Source organism: Phoenix dactylifera, chromosome 2, assembly GCF_009389715.1.
Source record: "Phoenix dactylifera cultivar Barhee BC4 chromosome 2, palm_55x_up_171113_PBpolish2nd_filt_p, whole genome shotgun sequence".
Taxonomy (NCBI): domain Eukaryota; kingdom Viridiplantae; phylum Streptophyta; class Magnoliopsida; order Arecales; family Arecaceae; genus Phoenix; species Phoenix dactylifera.
This window is the reverse complement of record NC_052393.1, coordinates 6,717,877-6,740,202: the sequence shown is the minus strand read 5'-3', so window position 1 is coordinate 6,740,202 and position 22,326 is coordinate 6,717,877. Positions and strand designations below refer to the sequence as shown.

The window sequence follows — 22,326 nt, the reverse complement described above, 5'->3', positions numbered from 1 at the left end:
GATGCCCTTTCATGAGAGGATGTGTGGATGGGATGCATCCCTTGGAGATGCATCCCTACACCTATTATAAATAGGTTAGCACTCCATGGGTTTCATTATTCCAATTCCACCCCACTCCTCTCTTCTTTCTTTCTTACATTAGTTTCTTTCTTTCTAGCATTGCTTCTAGTGTGTCCTAAGCCAAGACAAGGTGGTCTTCTTTAGGACAAAAGGATTAGAAGTGATTTTAGAAGGCTAAAGGAAAATAGAAAGGAAGGAAAACAAGCCATTAGAGTTCTTTAGAAGAATTCTGCATTAAGGATCAAAAGTCTTTGGAGCTAAAGTCTTGATCAAGTTTTCGTGTGGATCACCATTGGAGGGCGGACACTTGGACGCCTCGTGGAGATTGTACACTTTGGATTAGCGTTTGAGGTATTCTACTAATTCTGCATTTATTTTATATCATTTGATTGTAATCATTAAGGTGATCTAGGCTTAAAAGGGTTTCATGCATAGGGACTTTATTAAGAAATTTTTAAAATCCCTAGCTTCCGCTGCGCATTATAACATGTTAAAACCCTTCACGTAGGGTTGGAAACCCAAAATTGCCCAAAATTCAAATGGGTCGAGTCAGGTCGGGTAGGGTCTGAATTCAGTAAACCCAGATTCGATCCGAAAAATAGAACGAGTTCAATTTTAGAATCCGATCTGACCTCATGGATCCTCCAAAATGGGTCTAATCGGGTCTAAGCGGGTCATGTCGGGTCGGGTCACAGGTCATACCGACCCATTTACAGCCTTAACTATAGCTAAGTTCTTTTCAAGATGAATAAAAACTGCCCCTAGGGTGAGCCTCGTATAGGCGATGCCCTCAGCTTAGCTCTGGGGATAGAAGTATCGTAGATATGATTACCCGCAGCAGCAACAAATTTGGAGTCAGAATTCTTGATCAAAAAACTAGCACCACTCCTATATCCATTATTAGACACGCTATCATCGACATTTACTTTGAGAAAGCCTGAGTATGGGAGCTCCCAGGAGATGAAAATCCTCTGGATCACTACGAGAAAGAAATCAGAGAGATACTTGACAGTCTCATAGTCCTTAGTTGAATGTGACCAGATACATCGATCTGTAATGTGAGATGCAGAAATCAGAGTATCAATAACCATCTCCGCAACATCTAGACCAAATTTGGTAAAGTAACTATTCATTCCAAGCATTATTATAATAAGAAATGCCTCTTGTACCCATTAAAATACCCTGGGCTTATTTTTTGCAAATTGTGAGAGATTAAATAGGTAACAATGCCCTTTTTTTTGTTAATAAGGTAATAATGCCCTTTATGAACCTAGAAGAGCCCGAGTCTACACTCCCTGGCTTACCCGAAGTAGTAACAAGCTAAGGCATATTTGAATCAAAGACCACTTTGATAGGAATTTAAACTTAACTTCTAATTATTAGTCGTGTACGATTTTCTTCTCATCATATTGCTTGTTGTTTTATTTACTTTTTTTTACTGGATGTTACTTGTTTTCCTTGTGCTTCAACATTGTATCACATATCCCTCAAAAAAACAAGCTAAGGTTAAGATTTTTCCTTCTCCCAATGAAAGATTCTTCTCTAGCAGATGAGAAATGCTGATAATATGATGCCTAGAAGATGCGGGGTAACCGCTCTTGCCCTTTTTGAGAAGGAGAAGACTATGTTGCAGTAGAAAAAGAGAGTTCGATGGGTGTTAAAATCTCACTACACATGTAATCATGGGTGCAAGGTTGTATTTATAATCATTGAGTTATACAAGAAAGAGTTTTACAAGGCAACAAATAAAACAGATTGCAAAAAATCAGGAGAACAATCAGCACTATTTTACAAGGCAACAAATAAAGATTCGGATCCAGTTTATTTGAATTTTGAACATGGCTCTAGATATTTTAATTTTGAACTTGTTTTGAATTGATACAGCTAATATCCTTCCTCAAACTATGCATGGTAGTAAGGCACAGTTTGTCACTAGCATTCCAAATCAAGACGAGTCTGAGGCATGGTGAAGATATAGAAATCTGTGATGAGGTAGGCACAGACGAGTAACCAATAGCCCAAGAGATACACGCTCACGAACATAATGATAGTCTAACTCGATATGCTTACTGCGAGCATGAAACACTGGATTGACTGTCATATGTAATGAGCTCAAATTGTCACAGAAAAGAACGGGGCATTAGGTAATGAGATATGAAGATCCCGAAGTATAAATGACAACCAAGTTAATTCAGATGCAGTTTGGGCCATTGCTCTGTATTCGGCCTCAGAGCTAGGCCGAGAAACAGTTGGCTGTCTTTTAGCACATCAAGAAATAAGAATACTTCCAAGATAAGTACAACAATCAGTAGTTGATCGTTGAGTTAAGGAGCAGTCTGCCCGATCGGCGTCTGAGAAAGCATATAAGTCTAGTGTACTAGATGCCTACATGTGAAGACCCAAGTTGATAATGCCTTTAATATACCTCAAAATTCTTCTCATCATTATAAAGTAACTATCAGTTGGAGCTTGCATAAATTGAGAGACATAATTAACACTGAGCGAGATATCAAGTCTGATTAGAGTCAAATATTGCAATGCACCAACTAATAAGCAATAGTGATGTGGGTTTTTGTATGGAGTAAAATTCTGATCTGACTTAAACTTCTGAGACATAGGAGTAGAAATTGGTTTAAACTCATACATAGAATCACGTTCTAACAAGTCAACGACATACTTAGCTTGATGAAGCACAATACCATCGGAGACATGTGAAACTTGAATTCCCAAAAAATAATGGAAAGGACCGAGGACTTTCATTGCAAACTCTGAATTTAGAGTGGCAATAAACTCATTGAGAAGAGCATCAGATGAGCCTGTGAGACTTATATCATCCACGTACAGAAGTAAAATTAATATACCTACCGCTGAGTGAAGGATAAATAAACTGGGATCGGCTGAGCTGCAGAAAAAACCAGTTTCAAATATGATGGAACTAAAATGATCAAACCAAGCTCGAGGAGCTTGTTTTAGCCCATAGATGGCTTTATGCAGCAAGTAGACATAGTCAGGATGTTTAAAATTTTGAAAGCCGGGAGGTTGCTCCATGAAAACTTGTTTAGATAACACACCATAAAGGATGCGTTCTTTACATCTAACTGACGAATGCTCCACTTGTGAACAACAACAATGGAAAGAACTAATCTGATACTTTGTAGTTTGACGATAGGTGAAAAACTCTCAGAGAAATTTTTAGCAAAAAAAAGTCTCAAAGAATTCAATTCCGTCAATTTGATGATACCCTTTTGCGACCAATTGAGCTTTAAGCCATTATAAAGACTCATCAGTGTTGAGTTTAGTTTTAAACACCCAGTGTGAACCAACAACATTCATTGACGGGTCTCTAGGAACATGAGTCCAGGTCTGATTGTGAGACAAAGCAACAAGTTCTTCTTCCATAGCCTTGGTCTAACCAGGATGTTTAAGAGCAGCTCGAACAGTGTTTGGTTCTTTTGGAATAGGACCGTAGTCATGTAGCATGGCATAGTGAGGATTGGGCTTGCAAATATCTATTTTAGCAGGAGCTGGCATATGATGAGAGACAAATATTTGAGAAGAAGATGTACTAGTAGCAGATTTGTGAGGTGGGGCATCATTCATAGGCTCATGAATTTCATTTGCTGCCATGGGTTCAAGAGGTGCATTGGTTAGAGGCAAAATAGATGCATTAGGAATAGAGTGTGAAGCACCAGTGAGTATATCAGAGATAATTATGGTCTTTGCCAATAGAACATCAGTTGGTAGAGGTTCATATGAGGGCATTTGTTGAGTGGAGTTCGTTGGAATTGAAGGACCAGATGTGGAGGCTAAATTTGAAGGAAGCCATTCTTTAAAGGTAGTGACCATTGACTCAGGAGCACCATGTTGAAGAGAGGTTGGTTTTTTAAATGGAAGTGCTGCCTCGTCAAATACTACATGGCGAGAGTGTTGCCCAAGGTGACAAGCCAAGAGGGGGGGTGAATTGGTTTCTTTTAATTTTAACTAACTTACTTGAGTCAAATGAATGGTTAGCAAGTTGAAACAAATCACAATACAAACAACACAAAGTATAGTGGTTCGGTGCTCTCCTTAGCACCTACGTCCACTCCCCAAGCGACCCCTTGGGAATTCACTATAATCTCGCGGATTACAGTTGGATTGTTTTCCGGGCTCACAATCCAAAAACCTTTACACTTTGGTTTTCCGGGCTCACCAAAAACCTTTGTTGGTTTTACGGGCTCACCAACGAACCTTTGTTGGTTTTACGGGCTCACCAACGAACCTTTACAATTGGTTTTCCGGGTTCACCAATCAACCTATCTCGTTGGTTTTGCGGGCTAACCAACCAACCTTTACAAATAGTTTGACAAACAAAAAGAAAGATTCAAACTCCTAAATGAGCAAATGAAGCAATATAAACTACAAAGAAGAGTTAGAAAATATTTATCGCTTTGAAGTGGCTTCTCTCTTCTTTGTCAAGGATGCTTCACTCTTCAAGGGAGGATGGAGCTCTTGATGACTCTTTGAATCTGCTCAACCCCTTTCTTTGATTCTTGAATGAAGCACTTGGATGAAGAAGATTAGGGCACTTTTGTTTTCTTGTGTACTCTTTGATATTCTTTGCAAAAGTTGTTCTATCTGATGAATAGTGCCACTTTAAATAGCTTCCTACATCCATTGGACAAGCCCCAATGGTTAGAATTCAAAAACTAGCCGTTACTCCCCTTTGGAAGGACAAAAAGTACATCTGCAGAACTAGTCGTTATGCTTCAGCTCGTGTTTGGGTCGGCTCAACCTGTCCTTGGGTCGACCCAACTTTCACTTGGGTCGACTCAAACATTCCTTGGGTCGACCCTCTCAGAATCCACAGAAACTTGTAATTCAGCCTTCCTTCACTTGGGTCGACCCAACCTTTCTTTGGGTCGACTCAAAGTTCACTTGGGTCGACTCAACTTCTTCTTGGGTCGACCCTCTCAGTAATTCCAGAGAACCATTTTCTGTCTTCTTTTCTGTCTTGCCTTTGGGTCGACCCTCTCAGGGTTTGGGTCGACTCAAGCTTGGGTCGACTCAACTACTTCTTGGGTCGACCCTCTCAGTAAATCCAGAGAACCATTTTTCTGTTTTGTTTTGAGGATCTTGATGTTTGGGTCGACTCATGCTTTCCTTGGGTCGACCCAACTCACTGTTCATCTTGGAAATTTTTGCAAAAGTGTGCCAAATGTTTTCTTGATGTGCCAGGGTCGACCCAATCATTCTTTGGGTCGACTCAATCCACACTTTGCTGCATCTCAAGGTTAGATTCATTCAAATGAACAATGAAATGTATCTATATCAATTCATACAAATATACTGAGAGTAATGGACTTATGAATGAAGTATCGATTTAACTTATAACATACTCTAGATAATTGCTTGTTAATCATCAAAATAACACTATCATCCTCAGAGAGATAATGATCTACCGAGTAGGAGGGTAGTAGTATCAATACCCCTTGTGTCTATCACTGTAACCCAAGAATACACAGGGTAAAGACTTAGAATCAAACTTACTTGTTTGAGTATCCCATATGTAAGGAAAGCACCGTGAACCCAGAACCCGAAAGGAACCATAATCTGGTTGTTGATTGTGAAGCAAATAAAATGATGACCGCCATTGAAGAGTTGATGAAAGAGTTTTGTTAATTAGAAAAACAACAGTGGTAAAAGCTTCAACCCAGAATTTCTCAGGAATATTTGTATGAAACATCATAGTAAGTCCAAGTTCTCTTATTACTCGATGTCGTCGCTCTGCAACCCCATTTTGTTCGGGTGTGTAGGAATAGAAAATATGATGAATGATACTTGATTGTTGCATATGGTTTAAAAATTGCTGATTAACAAATTCTGCACCACCATCAGTTTGTATTATTTTAATAGATTTTCCATATTGGCGAGTAACATACTTTTCAAACAACAAGTACCGAGCAAAGAAATCTGACTTCTGTTGCAGAGGAATTAACCATATAAACTTTGTGAAATCATCCACAATTGCAGCATATTATCAAAAATGGTTAACAGAAGTAACTGGAGCAGATTCCCATAAATTAATATATATCTTATCAAAGACAATAATACTTTGAAAAGAAGATAATGAATAGGAAAGTTTAGACATCTTTCCTAATTGACATCTCTCACATATGGGAGTTGCTACTTTATAAGACAACCTTTATTAAACCAGAACTGTGAAGATGTGATATGATAGCTGCTTGAGGATGGTCGAGCCATTGATGCCATAATTCTTCAGTGACAGCTCGAAATCTGGTTGAGAAGAAGGCGGCCGATGAAGCACGAATGGAGTATAAGTTACCCTATTTTATTTTCCTCATTGGCACCTGTTGGGTGACTCGATCCTTTATGACAAAATCTTGATTAGAGAACTCACAGTTAACTGGATAATCAGAAGTAAGTTGGTCAATTGATAACAAATTCTTCTCTAAATTCGGAACCAAAAGAACATCAATTAAGGTAATTTGAGAAGAACTAGAACCAAAAGTAGCATCACCAACATGAGTTATACATAAAAAATCCCCATTCCTAATAAGAACATGATCAATACCATTGTAGAGATGAAGGTTATGCAAAATACCTTCTTGAGAAGTCAAATAAGCTGATTCTCCTGTCCGACGTCCATTCTTCATCATTGGCATTTGAATCAAAATGAAGAGCTGCAAATGCATGTGATAAATTGTCAGGTTGAATGGCATGATTAAACCTGATGGGGGGCAAAATGGATCGTCCTATTCACAACATGGGACCACCCAATTTTAGCCAAATAGACATCAGCACCGAGCAGGCCAGACCTCAGTCCTGCTGAACACCAGTCCAACCCTGGACCCTACAAAAGGCCGAGTAGACCTCGACCGGACCTCTCCGTTCGGAGCGCCCTGCAGGGTCGATCGAAAGCCGAAGAGGCCCCGTCGACCGCAGGTATCTACAATGACGTCCCTCGAGCCTGGCTCGGAGCGCTCTGCAGGGTCAACCGAGAGTTGAAGAGGCCTCGTCGACCGCAGGTATCCACAACGACGCACCGGCCCGAGCTCGGGCCCTCCTACCGAGCTGACTTCAGAGCCGAGGAGGCTGGGCCGACCTCAGTATCCGCCAAGCCGACCTCACCAAATATATGTCGCGGCCCTCCAAGTCGGCCTGACCTCAGTTCTCATCAAGCTGACCTCCCTAAGTAAAGGCTGCGGCCTCCAAGCGAGCCCAACCTTGCCCACGTTCACATCCACTTGTGCGCCTACGCGCGCCCCTATGTCCACATACATAGCCGTACATTAGAACCTTACCGCGTCATGCTTTGCTTGCTAGCTACTCCATGATATGTCAACCAGGGACCATACCCTGCCACATCTATCGACGCCATGCCGTTCACAAGGACGGCCTATACTGTATGCCTCAAGGAAGCCATGGCTGATCGCCATCTGGGCACCTCCGCGGAGACTATAAATAGCCCCATCAGATAACACCTAAGGTCTTTTTAGCTGGACCACCTAAAATCTATCCTAACTTCATCAACGGAGAGCCCTCACTGAAACTCCACCGATGAGGCTTTGTGCAGGTCTGCTAGCGTGCAGGAAGCGACACCCTTCTCCGTCCCTTTTGGCAGCTCCCCCCGACTCCTCCGACGTGGTCACCCTCGGGCCGAATTTGAACCACAACAAAACCTATGCTAACAACGAAGGGTATTGTGATCTCATTTGTCAAGATTTGACAAACAAGATCACGATTATTCTCTCGAGAATTATTAGGTGCAGTAGGGACAGAGCTTTGAATATTTAGTTTGGCTGAAGATTGGTTAGCAAGAGCAAACTCCTTACCTTTAGAGGAGAAATTACCTGAGTTTCTTGGCCCTTTGTTGTGTGACTTGGAGTTGTTTTTCTACCCAAAGAAGGCAGTGTAGGTATCCTGGTCTGGAGAATGAAGGCTCACACGTGTTTCATAACTCTGCAGCAAAGGAACCACTTCGCCATAGGAGGGCATAGGAGGTTTGAGCATTGAAGTAGTAAACAGTTCATAGCGAACCCCAAGACCGTTAAGTAAGGAAAAAAGCTTTGTTTTGTCACTTACTGGATGGTCCAATAGCAGCTAGACTAATACAAATACCTTTAAACTTGCGAAGATAGTCGTTGAGAGACATCTCTGGATTTTTCTTCATGTAGGTAAGTTGTTGAGTGAGATGAAACTAGCGCTCTTGAGAGGCTTGAGCATAGGCTTCTTTAAGAGCAGACCAGACTTGTGAAGAAGTATCAAGGCCAATGATAAGCCAAGGGCTTCCTTGGACAGAGTTTCAATGTTCCACCCTCTAAGAAGATGATCAACAGTTTTCCATTTCTAGTACTCAGGGTTTGGAGCAGAGCAACATTTGATCCATCTGCTACTGTAAGTACAGCAGCCAGAGATGACAAGTCGCCAGTGAGATAGCCTACCAACTCTTGGCTTTCTACAAGAGCAAGAACCTGCTCACGCTAAAGAGTATAGTTTTCTAGTTTCGACAAAATTGCCAACATTAAAAGATGCAGAAGACATGTTTTTTTTAAAAAAGAAAGAAGAACACTCCTCACAATTTGAGCGCTCTGATACCAAGTAGAAAAAGAGAGTTCGATGGATGTTGAAATCTCACCACACATGTAATTATGGGTATAAGGTTGTATTTATAATCATTGAGATATACAAGAAAGAATTTTATAAGACAACAAATAAAAGAGATTGCAAAAATTTAGGATAACAATCAGCATTGTTTTACAAGATAACAAATAAAATAGATTGTGAAAAATTAGGAGAACAGTCAATGCTGTTTTACAAGACAACAAATAAAGACTCGGATCCAAATGATTTGAATTTTGAACACAGTTCCAACGGCTCCGATTGCAAAAATCAGTACTATTTTACAAGGTAACAAATAAAATAAATTGTAAAAAATTAGGAGAACAATTCACACTGCTTTACAAAACAATAAATAAAGATGCAGTCCAAGATGATTTAAATTTTGAATACGGCTCCAAATGATTTGAATTTTAGGCTGATTTTGAATTAATACGGCTAATAGTTGCTACCCGGTTGACTTAACCCACAAACTTTATGAGGATGGCGCACAAGATGATCTTATGCGACAAAAAGGCGCATATTTTCCACATGACGTGGGTGACGGTAGCATAAATCGACCGGCGGACGCGGGTGGTTTATAATTCTAAATCCCGTCTAATTTAGGTGAGCAAGCAATTGGGCAGGCGGGGGTGGGGCCCGAGGAAAGGAATGAGGGACGTTGCATAAAGTTGGTCAACAACCGACGTTCGCCATCTCCTTCCTCCCCGGCGCACAGCTCGTCGTCATCAAGGTAAATTCTGATCCAATCCCCAACCCTTCAACCTTTCTCTGTCTTTTTTTCCTGATCTTTCTTTTATCTTTTCATTATATGTATTCGCGATGTGTTTTTCTCATCTCTTGAATGATTCATCTTGTGATGGGTATTGCCAAGATTTTGAGCTCCATGTAATTCTGTCATGATAATTAGATGTTTCTCCATCTTGGTCTGGAGCTCATGCTTTTGTTATTCTTCTTCTTGTAGTTGGATTCCTTTTAATGCTTCTATTTTTTTTTCTTTCCTTCCTTTCTTCTTCTTGTAGTTGTATTCCTTTTAGATGATTCCATTTTTTTTGGTTGCGCTTGGGGGGCGGCGGGCGGGGGGGTGGCACGGGAGGATGGCTTTTAGGGTTTTAGCGATTTGTGGCAGTTCGATTGGTGCTGCTTAGTGGGTATTGCCAGTTCTGCCCTGATATGATGTTGATATTTGGTTATGGATAATTTCTTTGAGATAGATGGGAGTTTGATGCGTGCGTTGGTTTGATGATGTGATTAGAAGGTAAACTGGATAGACTTATGTGGAAATTCTGATGGAAAAAGAAAAAAGGAGTATGAAATCTTGACATGGTGCTTTCCTGAATCCCCTTCTCTCCGGTTATAAGGGCTTACTCAAAGGAATTTAGGTCTAATCATCCTGGAGAAAAATTCTTCTGTTTCGATGAGTATAACGTATCCCAATTCCAAACTCTCTGGGGAATTACTTCGAAGGTATTGAAGGAGAGTCAGCACCCAGTAGTCGTGTGAATTTTAGGAATCATGTAAGTGCAATCCTGTTGAAACTGTAAGGTTTCTGACTAATTCTCTTATATGGCACTTGTGTTTATGCCATCAGTTGATGCCTGTGTTTTTTTCTGCTCATTGTCAAAAATTGCATGCCATTGTTCACGATGCCAGAGATGAGGTGGAGTCATTGTTTCAACAACAAACTAATGAGTAGAGATAAATCAGGGTATTTATTGCTGATTAATGAATGTGAGGCTGCAAAGCAAAGGTAAAGTGTAGGCAGTCAAGGTTATGTAGCATACTTATGTTTGCCTGTGGAATGCTTGCACGGATATGTTTAAATCAATGGAAGGTAAAAATAAGAACACAAAAATCTCAAATCTACATTTTAACAAGATATTCAGATGCCAAAAGAAAAAAATTACCTGTCAAGGTTATGTAGCATACTTATGTTTGCCTGTGGAATGCTTGCACGGATATGTTTAAATCAATGGAAGGTAAAAATAAGAACACAAAAATCTCAAATCTACATTTTAACAAGATAGTCAGATGCCAAAAGAAAAAAATTACCTGTCAAAAAAAAGTAATGATGGTAATATTAGGATCGGAATGATTTGCTCATTTCCAGCTACCTGAGTTGTGATTTTTTTGACGTTCCCTTAGCAAAGTCTTGTTATTATCTCCAGAAAGAAGTAATTGGACTATGGAACTTTTGCTTGCTTCAGTATTCTTTTTAAGAACTTTAATTGGAAAAAGAAAAGTTCATTTTAGATCCAATACTTAAACATAGGGAAATGGCTCAGATGTAGGTGTCAGAAGGAAAGGTTTTGGTTTGATGATTAGAATCATTTGTTCTTTGAGAGATCAGTGGATGGAAACTAAACTTATCCAATGAGCAATGCTTGTTGAGTATTTTGGTGGGATCCAAGAATTAGTAATCTGACAACCATCAGGCAATTATTAGAAATAATGCTTCATTTCAAGTCCTCTTTTACCTGCACTTAATTTATACCTTTAGCAAAGCTCAACACAATCTTGCGCTTCAACTTTCTCAAACGAGGTTGTAGTACTATCCTGGTTGGTTCTTCTAATATCCAATTTATTACCTAAGTTTCACTTCTTATCGGTCCTTGCCAGTATTCAGTATGAAACCTTTCAATTCAAGCACTTTGTCTTGTTCTAATATCCAAATTATTGTCTGAAGCCTCTTTCCTGAAATATCCCAATCAAAATTATTGGAATGGGTTAAATCAATCTTTTTTCTCCGCATTGCAATTTTCCCTCCATGCTTTACCGTACTCTTGGAATTGCAGATCTGGGGATAGGTTCTATATATACTCCTAGAAAATTTATTATACCAGAGTGATGGGTATAAGATTTTGAAAAATTTACTAACGTTTCCTTCTGAACCTGGCAGAGTAGACTATATTCTAGGATTGTTCAGTTTGTGAAACCATATTTACAGTTATTGTGCACTTAACACATGTAGAATTTTGTTAATATTAGCCAGCCACACTTGATAGTATGCTTAGTCAAGAAGGGAACATTTTGTATTCTCATGTCTGACTCGTTGACAGTTGATGTAACTGATCAAAAGAAACAGACTTAAGATTGTATACCCAATCTATATAGTATTTCAGTTGTCAATAAATGAAATGTAATTATTGCAATATCGTAGGTTTATGTTTTATAATGACCATTTGAATAACAATTTTGAATTCTGCAGCTTGATACAATTTCTATGGATTCTATGGCACCTGTTACAGAGGTTTCTCACGAACTTGCCCGAGAGTCCCTAATAGAGATCTCACAATCTCTTCCAGAAAATAACCTTCACTCAAATCCATTGCCTACTAACTGTACTGATGCTAATGTTGTCAGTGTAAAAGATAGCGAAAAGGCTGAAGAATATAGATCTAAGTTGATCTCCATTTCCTACACAGAGTCTTCAGAAGTTCAACCTTCACCGTCTGCTTTAGAAAATATCCGCAGCTAGCCAAGAAATTGCTGCTGCTTGTGGAGATCTGTGTGTGTTGTTATCTTTCCATGTTTTTTCTGTTTTGGGTTAAACTCCTGGTTCTCAACTATCAACTCTTTGCTTTCAATGAAATAAATTTATCATATAAATCCATACTGATATTGTGCAGTTGAATATTTTGTTGAACAGAATGCTACCACCGAATAGCAAATATGAAGTCCCTTTTCAAATGCGTGACTAATCTTTTCTGTACAAAGTGCCACTATGGCTAACTGTTTATACCATGGAATGCCGTACCGGCCCGTACCGGCCGGGCCGGTACGGGCCGGTACGTACCGGTCCGGTTCTAGACCGGTACCGGAACGGATAAAAAACCGGTATATCCCGATTTTTTATCCGAACCGGCCGGTACGGGTGCGTACCGGCCGGTTTGGGCCCGTACCGGCCGGTTCGGAGCCCGTACCGGCCGGTTCGGAGCCCGTACCGGCCGGTTCGGAGCCCGTACCGGCCGGTTCCGGCCTCGTACCGGTGCGAACCGGCCGGTTTGCACCGGTACGATTTTTTTTTTTTTTAGAACTACAGCGCCGCGCGCTGTGGTTTTTGAAACCACCGCATACCGGCCGGTACGGACCGGACCGGTACCGGCCGGTACGGACCGGACCGGTACCGTACCGGTCCGGCCGGCCACCGGTACGCCGACCGGTATCGGTACGGCGGACCTTGGTTTATACCATAAAGCTGTACTCTTTCTGTTGCCTACCTGCAAGTTCCATATATATTCTATTGGATGTATGCTACTTGTTTGCATGTCTTGGCCTATTAGAATTGTGGTGAGTCGATTGTGTTCAGCCTATTATTTATTGGCGAGGCTTGATAAAAAATAAATACAGGTTGACATCTCTACAGTTTGGCTTGTTTATTGGCTACAAGTGAGACCGTGCTTCCTTTTATCATCATCTACTTGGAGTTTAAACACTATGTTGTGAGAAGATCAGATGGTACTTCTGTTTTTCTTCTGTCTGAAATTATTATGATGATCCAAGTTAAACCTACTTGATATAAATAATATGCGGACCTCACATTCATTTGTTGCATGCCATGTGATCTAGCTGATATCCAACTGTTTCAATGGTGCAGTTTGTTTTCAAATATGATGTTTTTTTTTTATCTGCTTGCAATGCAATTCATGATTCCTATTGCATGCATCGTGAGGAAATACTGCAATTATTTATTGTAATTATCTTTTGCCTCAGCTTCTGCTCAACTTCCCTTCTTCGACTGTGCATGAGTTATTATTACTGCATGTATATTTTTGGATGTGAAATCTCTGCCAAATGATGGGATGTTATTTCTCTGATTTTCCACTTTCAAATCCTTCTTAAGTAATTAGCAATTTGGTCTCTTTTATCTTTTTCGTCCTTCAATCTATAGATTGATATCCATGTGACTTATGTTAGACTCTAAAATAAGATGGCGTTGATTCCAAATCTTTACCGTTAAATACAAAATATTAGTTTGATTAAAGTTACTAAGACCAAACCAGAGGAAACAGCAGATGTGCGTGATTTGTATTAAGGCGTGCACAAGCATTAGGATTGAAGCTTTTGCTATCCAAGCTGAAGAAAATGTCGTGAGCTATCACTGCGTAGCAATGATCTTGAAATACTATAAGAATAGAAAATAGAATTCATCTACCTCCTTGTTAAATCTCTGACCTCCGAGGTTGGAGTGCATGTACTCAGATGGTTGACGCATACCTTCACAGCGAGGAAGCGCATATTGAGTTGGTTCCGACCACGAGTGTTCCTCTAATGGTGAGAAACCTCTTAGAAAATTTGTGTATCCTTGCAAACCTGTCAAGCTGTGCAATTCCAACAGGCTCCGGGGTCAGACATTGATCATCCCTTCATATGAGTCGCAGTTGTTCTAGACGAGAGAGAACCGGTCACATAACTTGAAGAGCTGAAGTATTTGCTCGTATCATCATAGGACTATATAAGAGTCAGCTTGGTATTGACCTCAGCAACTTCACTTGAAACAGGGGAATCAACATCACTGGTTGCTTCATGCTCTGCTGCGAGAAGCCAGAACGCGGGGGCGAACGTCAGAACTGATGGAGGCGATGGACTCATGACGGCGGGGTTCGGATTGAGGTTAAGATTAGGATTTGGTGGGGGATCAGGGTTTGGGTTTTCAGCGGCGGAGGTGGAGGCGGGAGGAGAAGTCGAGGAGACAGAGGAAGGATCTTGGGGGACGGATAGGGGGTTCTTAGGCTCGATTTTTCTGCTTTGGTTTTAAGGTTTCAAGGGAGGAATGCGGACGACTGCCATGAGAGGAGCTCGAGAGATCGGATGCGCGAGATGGGGAGCTATCTATCTTCAGCCCGGTATTTCAACTTAATTACGGATTTACCGAGCTCAGGGCCTCAACGGGGACGGCAGGCTTTTTTATTTTTTTTGAAATATCTATTACTTGTTTAATTAAAAGCGCTGTTACCCAGTTACCGTTATCAGGTGCGGATATCCTCATACATAATGTTATGCGGTTTTACTTCCGCATGGATAATCTACGCGTTCGACCGCACGGAAATTATTGCTTCATCTGCCGACCGAGTCGAGACCTTTCGGAGTACGCCGTTGCCTCGGGGAGTTGCTTCCGCATAAATAATTGTGCCTACACAGGTGCGGTTGTGCGCATATTAATTTCTGTGCGGATTTACTTCCGCATAGAAACTGCTGCGTGAGTTGTGGATTTCCGCATATTAATTCTGTGCGGATTTGCCTCTGTGTAATAATTTATTTATATATATCTATCTGATATTCGTACCCCCGACGGGAGGGCTGGACCTGATGATGCGACCGGGCCACCGGCTAGCCCCCGGCGGCGGCGGTCGGGAGTTCGGCGGTCTCGCCTCTTCTTCCCTCCGATCCTTCTCCTCTCTTCTCCGCCTCCTCCACGGCCGCCTAACCCATTAAAATTGCTTTTTCCCCTCTCAATTCGTTTTGCTTCGCAGTTAGAAGAAACGCGCCCAAAAAGCGCATCCAAGAGATAGAAAAATCCTCGTCCAATTCCGTTCGGTAAATCCAAGTTTCTTTTTCAGTCTTTCCACTTCCAATTTTTCATATGTGGTCTCTTCTTATTTTTATACTCGGCATATGATTTTCTACTTTAAACATTTGATATACTTCTAATCTCCTCTTTGTAATTGGTTGTTGAACTAGGCATCAGAAATGGGAGGTTGTGATTACAATACTTTCATTTTGCCTCGGTTTTTCCATTACATTTCATGCTTGGAAGTGTGCAATTAATTCGTAGGTTAATCGCTTGGTTTATAATGTGGTGCTTTGTATCAAGTTATCTGCCTTATTATAATTGCCAAAGCTTGGAAAAGCTAATTATGCCTTCTTTTTTAATTTTTTCCCCCAATTTGTAATCAATGTTTATAATAAGGTCCAACTCTTTATGTAACATACCTTTTCTCTCACAACACTGGGTTTTCCAAAGAAGGAGATTATTGACATATGAGAAAGACCATGTGGTTATGGTTTCTATGGTAACCTCATAAAAGTTAAGGGAATGGTTGTGAAGAAGAGGTTGATTTCCCCCTCTTTTTACATGAGAAATATTCTTCCAATCAGGTCAATATCTCCTTGATCCCTTTGTTCGTGATGTCTAATTGAGTGTTGAACGATAAACATGGGTGCCTTCTTTTCGTGCTGCCAAAGCAGTAGTCGATGATTGTGAACCCTCGATCATCAGTGTTTTGTTTTCCAAGTTTAATTTGTATGGAGGTATGAACGAAAAAAAGAGGCACGTCCAACCTTAACTCAGCTGATTGGTATCTCTCTTCGCTTAGAAGAGATCCGAGGTTCAAACACTAGTAGTGGCATCCCTCCTATATTTCTCAAAAATTGAAAGAAAGAAAAGAAAGAGTTAGCTAGATGCTTTGCTGTTATTTTCCTATGAAAATGAGTTCTACCTACATATTGGACTTAAAGATACATGTTATGAAAGATTTGAGATTCTAAGAACTTGTCTAATTCGTATCTAGAGATTTTCTATTGATGTATGGAAAGAGGTTTTATGAGCTACAATCAATAAAGTGGATGATGGATTGAAATAGGTCTTATGAACGCGTGGCCTCTAAGGGTTGAGACTACTTGACAATAGGGTTTCGAGGAAACATAGAATTTGAATGTGTGGATATAAAGTGAGTTTTGACTGATGAGCTGGAGCACTTGGTGATTGGATGCAGAAATCAGGCAATAATGATTTTCTCTTTATTGCTGGGATTACTAGGATGTAGGGCTTGGGGATTGATGGACTAAATTTTTAGTGATAAAATGGATAGACATCTATTCACATTGGAGGGTATATCCGATATTGTGATTTTGAAGGAAAGGAAAAGACAGGGGAATGGATGGCTTCATATTTGGGCTACTAGAGAGGGTGTAGTTGTAATCCAAGCCTTGTAAAGATGAACTGGATTGGGTTTAGTAGATAGTTTTACTAGTTCTTAGTTAAGAGAGAAATGATCTGATATTAGACCTATTACAATTCCATGTTTATAGCAGGTAACAGAAGGGGAACGAAACTTATGGTGAAAATAAAAAAGAGGAAGGATGGATATAAAATAAAATGGAGAAATCCAGCAAAAAATAACAAGCAACTAAGTTAAAGGTTTTTACCAAATTTCAAAACCTAAAACTCATAGTAATATTAAAATACAAAAAATATTTTGAAAGTCTAAGAGCCAAGGGCAATGATTGAAGATAATGCAAATAGAAATTAACACAAAATTCCATCTGTATGCATAATATCTAAGATATACATTTAAACACATGGAGAAACCCAAGAAAGAAACTAAACAATGCTTTAATCAACTTATAAGTTTAAAATATAGGATATCAAAGAAAGACAATAAAAGTTTCAAAATCCTAGAGCTTAAGAGCATTTGAAACACAATTTCATTTTGATGTATAATTTATGTAGATACATATGGCTGAATTGGATTAACATGTCTCATTAAACCTCTAGTATTGGAGTTAGCAGACATTTAGGCTGTTAATGACAACGTACATCAAGATTAGTGTTTGTGAGACCAAATCGATGCAAAAGGAGTGAGACATACACCATGCTAAATGAAAATATTGGAACAAGCCTTGTTGTATATTTATGACAAAATGGTTGTGGAAGTGATACATTAGCAAGCCTATAAGGTCTTTCAGTAGTTATGCTAGAGACCAAGGTTCAAACCCTTCAACAAGGTTAGAGCAGCTTAGGGGTATTTGGATAGGGCTGCTGTGTGGCCCATTGCTTGTGGCCCTCTTCTACCGCATGCACAAACACACGAGGAAAAAAAAAATAATCATGTGGTCCAACTCCACTTAATTTATTTATATTCTTGTAGAAGAAAGAAAGGGTCTTGACCAAGTTAAAAACTTATTACTCAAAGCATTTTAAAATCATTTTGCTCATGCTCTTAGAAGGTCAAGCCAGAAAATAACAAATAAAAGCAATACCCTATATGTTCTTCTTATTAGTCCCTAATACTCCTAGAAGAGAGGCATATTTACTTACATTTCCTTTTCAGTAGCAGCTGTTTAATGGCAGTAAAAGCTTTATGGCTTCAATGCTGACCGGCAAAGAGATTTTTTGATACCACATAAGCCTTATTGATCAAACCTCATGGAAAAATGGAATTCATTATCTATAATTTCCTTTATATCAGGACTAATAAATTGCTTAAATAAATGTTACATGCAATTAATCAATTATTGAATGGACTGTGGGCCATCAATGGGTTCTTAGGAGAAGGAAGTTGCTAGCTTGCATTCTAAGTAAGCTAGGATAAGGGACAAGGCAAATAGGGTTTGGTCTAAATGGTGGGGAAGGGCTCGAAGATGCATCCAACCACTCCTCCTATGAGGATGTCCTAAAGGTAGAAGAGGGTTTCTGTCTCTACTTGACTAGGGTTTCAAGAAAACTAAAGAAAACCAAAGAAAGAGGGGGAAGAGAGGGGGAGAAGAGGATATTACACTCAATACTTGCTTGTACTCCTTCCTCTCCTTGTCTTGGTTGCAAGAGGCTATGTATGAGTAGTAGGCTAGTAGGATTAGGGCTTTGGGATTGGATAGAGGGAAAATATAACAAGGGGAAGGGATTAAGATGTAGGACTGTGGGTGGATATTGGTGGAGTCTCCACTAGTCTTTCTAATTTTTTTATGTTCTACCATAATTTTAGGGTAGAATGAGAAGGTACTTGTAAAGGTAGAGGAATAGTATAAGGGCTAGGATTTAATGTAGAACTAGAAAGCCCCAAACCTAAGCAGGGATGTTAGGTGATAGATGATTGAATCCTATTGGCTAGGATTAGGGCTGAAATCGGATCGGATACTAGCATATCCACATCCATATTTATTTTTTTTGATGAATATAGATATGGATACGGATGTTAATCGGATGCAAAAATTCATATCTATATTTGTTTTAAATGGATATGAATACAAATCGGATACCAAAAGTATGAATATAAATATGGATATAAATCAGATAATTAAACTTTATTACCATAGAATCAAAGATATTACTAAGTAGGTGATAAATCAAGTTAATAGCATGTTAATATGGTCATTTATTTTTCTTAAAAGTTCATAAGTGCCATATAAATTTAAATAGGGTTACAAATGGACCAGATATTCGGATATGGATCGGATAGTTGTCTATCCATATCCATATCTATTTTTTTTTGACGGACGTGGATACGGATACGGATATTAGTCGGACGCTCAAATTTCTATCCATATCCAGATAGATTCGGATACGAAAACGGATTCGGACGAATATTTTCCGATCTACTTTCACCCCTAGCTAGGATGTGAGGGAGACAACTGTTAAGGTGCCTAGGATTAGAGCTCTTTGGATCTAATGGCTAGAATTGATATGAGATAAAATACTCTTATTGGCTAGAGAGAGAAGAGGATTATGGAAATGTAGGCTAGGAACTAAGGAGGACGTATTTTTTAGTTTGTGTTTCTTTTGAAGGATGGGTTGAAAGGGTAAAGGGGGAGACTAGGATGAGGATAGAAATGATAATCCAAGGACAAATAAGAATGCTAAACATAAGAAGGGGATATGTTAATTACTTCCTCTCTTGAATTGATAATACAGAGGAGGATGGAAGAATAGGACTTTGTAGAAGAGGGAGAAAGAGATTCAGTAGATAAGAATGGATTGGTATAAATGTGATTTGGTCTCGATCCAAGGAGAATCTTAAGGGCTAAGTAGATCATTAGGGGGCGCTATGAGGGCCTAACATTAAATACCAACCTGAATTAGATGCATGTCATAGGATTGGCATCAAAAGTGGGAAGAGTTTTTTATGGAGGAGATCTCTCCTTTGTTCTTATGTGGGGTTGTGATTTGGTGCAAGTGTGGTACTATGGGAGAGTAGTGAGTGTCTAGGGAGACACATGGCATATGAGGAGAGGGTGAAGGATCAAGTTAATTATAGAGAATAATGATATGAAAGCTTGCTAAGGTGCTACTTGCCACACTAAGAGGCAAATGGCCCTAAGGGGAAGGATGATGGAGACTGAAGGAGGGGTTGGTTTAGTAAGATACACACCGCATGTAATAGAATTTCTTCATGGTGTGCTCCTATAGCAAACAAAAGGGGTTGAGGATATAATGGGTGGTGTTGGTCTGATCATGATAATCAGGTCTAGCCTAAGCCTACATCAGGTCAAGATGGGTCCAATGTTAATGCAAATGTAGGTCTTTAGACTTTTTGTGTGTATGATTATGTTTGGACCAGGATTAAGTGAATCGAACCTGGGTTAGACTAGGGGAAGCAGGAATTGGATATGATTGGGTATGATCAGGTATGATTTGTGTCGAGAGTTGGGTAGGATTGGTTAAGATGCAACTAAGCAAGGAAGTTATTTCACCCTGTTGCAGCTGGGAGTATCTACATGGGACAATAGAAAACTTTAGTTTTAGATGTCGGGGGAAAGCTTCTGACAGCAGGGATGTTGCATACCTTTGTCACTGTTGTCTTGTACAATGCCTTGTGACAGCTCATTGTACGAACCTTGTGAAGAAAAGGAATTTGTTAACCAATGTTCCCTTTTTGTTACCAACTTATAAATGGTGAAGGAAACATTACATCCAAACTAATTAATAAGGACGTTACAAAGCTTCATTTTTAAAATAGCAACTGACCTTTTTGACAAACGAACGTTACAAAGACTTTGTCACCTTCCATGTTGTACAACATCATGTGCAGGAGAGGAGCCTTTTTTGGTTTTTGGAATTAATGCTCACCTTTATTCTGTCTGCACCAACAACCCTTCCTCTTTCCCTATATAAAACCCAACCTAGCAGCGAGCCTATCCTCAATCCTTTTCATTCCTTTGCATATTTTCTTTATTTTAGGTATAGTGGAGTTTAGTTATCAACATGTTTCTTATTGTCAAGAGATATCCAATTATGAGATGGAAAACTTCATAATCTTCTGGCTTGATAGCATAAGGAGCTGCCTCATGTGTGAGATCACCAATGCCTCGTCTCGGAGGATGTGGCTATGCACCATAGAGGTACTTAGTTTTAGTATAAATATTGATCTTGTAAATCTAGTTTAGAGCTAACCTTTTCCATTTGGTTCTAGATTTTAACATGAACAAAAATTCTAGTATCGAAAAGATCATTATCCCAAACTTTAATTTGGGATGCCTGTTTGTTTTTAGTATTCATGGAATTGATAGGCCTATACTTAATATGATTCTATTGCTGTAGTTCTCTGTAGTAGGGAAGATTTTTTTCCATTGTTTCTTAACTTCATATTTCTTAATATGAGCAAATAATCATTGATGATGATGATATGTATTATACATGAAAGATACTAGGTGAATGATGCCAAGGCTGTATATCCACAAAAACAATTTTTTAAATGGCAATTTTTATTTCCTAGATGCCACTGACTCAGAGAAGCTCATTGAGGGCCCATTTCATCCCTTCTCTCTCGACAACTCTTTTCCACCATCTCAGTCACCTTCATTATAGTATATTAATAATAACTTTATCTTTTTTTAGCAAATTTGTGGAGTATAATATTTTCTGTATATAAATTACAAATTAATTATATCTACAGAGACTATGGAGCTTGGTCATGTGGGTTCATGCACCTCTTCCTCCACTCACAGCCTAAGGGTAAGAGCAAAGGTGTTTATCATCAGTAGAGTCAAGCAATCTCGTGGAAGGATTCTGGCACGGGAGCTGCAGTATCATGCTTCCCTTCAATCTGAACAGTAAGGTCTATACTGATGCAAGTTACATAAAAAACTAGGCGCAATTAAAAATTTAATTACAAAACAGCTGAAGGCATGAAATGTGTTGATGTGCACAGTTTACATTCTACCATTATTTACTTATTTGCTTTTGTTTGTCCTTCGATCGTTGAGAATGAAGCATGCCCAAACTAGAGGACAGCCTGGTTGGCTACTGCAGCTGGATCCTTGTCAAAACACCGGATGCAAGTCTAAGAATCCTTTTTTTTTTTAATCTCTCTATTCGGATAGGTTCATTTTCCAGACTGGAGTCAACAAAGGGCTCACCACAATCTTTTTTTTTACCTTGGAATCCATGGCCCTCTTTTTCCTCTATGGTCTATGCAAACACCCAGCTCCTCGTCCCACTCTCCACAACCATATTCCTTTTACATTCCTTAATTATGAATTCATTTTTTGGCCTTTTAATATTTTAGTTTTAGGAGAAAGTTTAGCCATTGGATAAATAGTTAACAGCGTGGTTTGTGACATGTAGAATCTTTCTCGTTTCCCATGTTTGCCTCACAGTCAAGTTGGTGAGGTTTGCTGCAAGGACCTGGAAAGAGAACCACCATCTGGAGAAGAAAGCCAATTAAGCTGCCAAGGGATTGCAATCTGATAATTTGCTGTAGCAAGCATTGGGCCTATTTTTCAGGAGAGCGGTGTGGGAAAAAGCAAAGATTATTGCACTCCAACCCTCATATAATGACAAGTGTAATATTTGTCATTCTTAATTCAAGTTTCAATTTATGAGATGCTAACATTCCTAATAATCCTTGCTTCGTTTTGTATGGAAACATTGTGTCTGAAATATATTTTGTACTATATTTAATGGGTTAATGTGTGAGATTCCATGGATCA

General features: G+C 39.5%; 2 long non-coding RNA genes across 2 annotated transcripts; both read left to right on the top strand.

Moving 5' to 3' along the window:
* The first annotated feature begins 9,265 nt into the window (after positions 1-9,265).
* Positions 9,266-12,298, top strand: LOC113460913. The gene is made up of 2 exons (XR_604846.4): positions 9,266-9,412; positions 11,888-12,298. It is a non-coding gene; the product is annotated as an uncharacterized LOC113460913 (long non-coding RNA).
* A 2,669-nt stretch (positions 12,299-14,967) lies between these two features.
* LOC103711804 lies at positions 14,968-22,326 on the top strand. The gene is made up of 3 exons (XR_604838.4): positions 14,968-15,216; positions 21,291-21,447; positions 21,962-22,326. It is a non-coding gene; the product is annotated as an uncharacterized LOC103711804 (long non-coding RNA).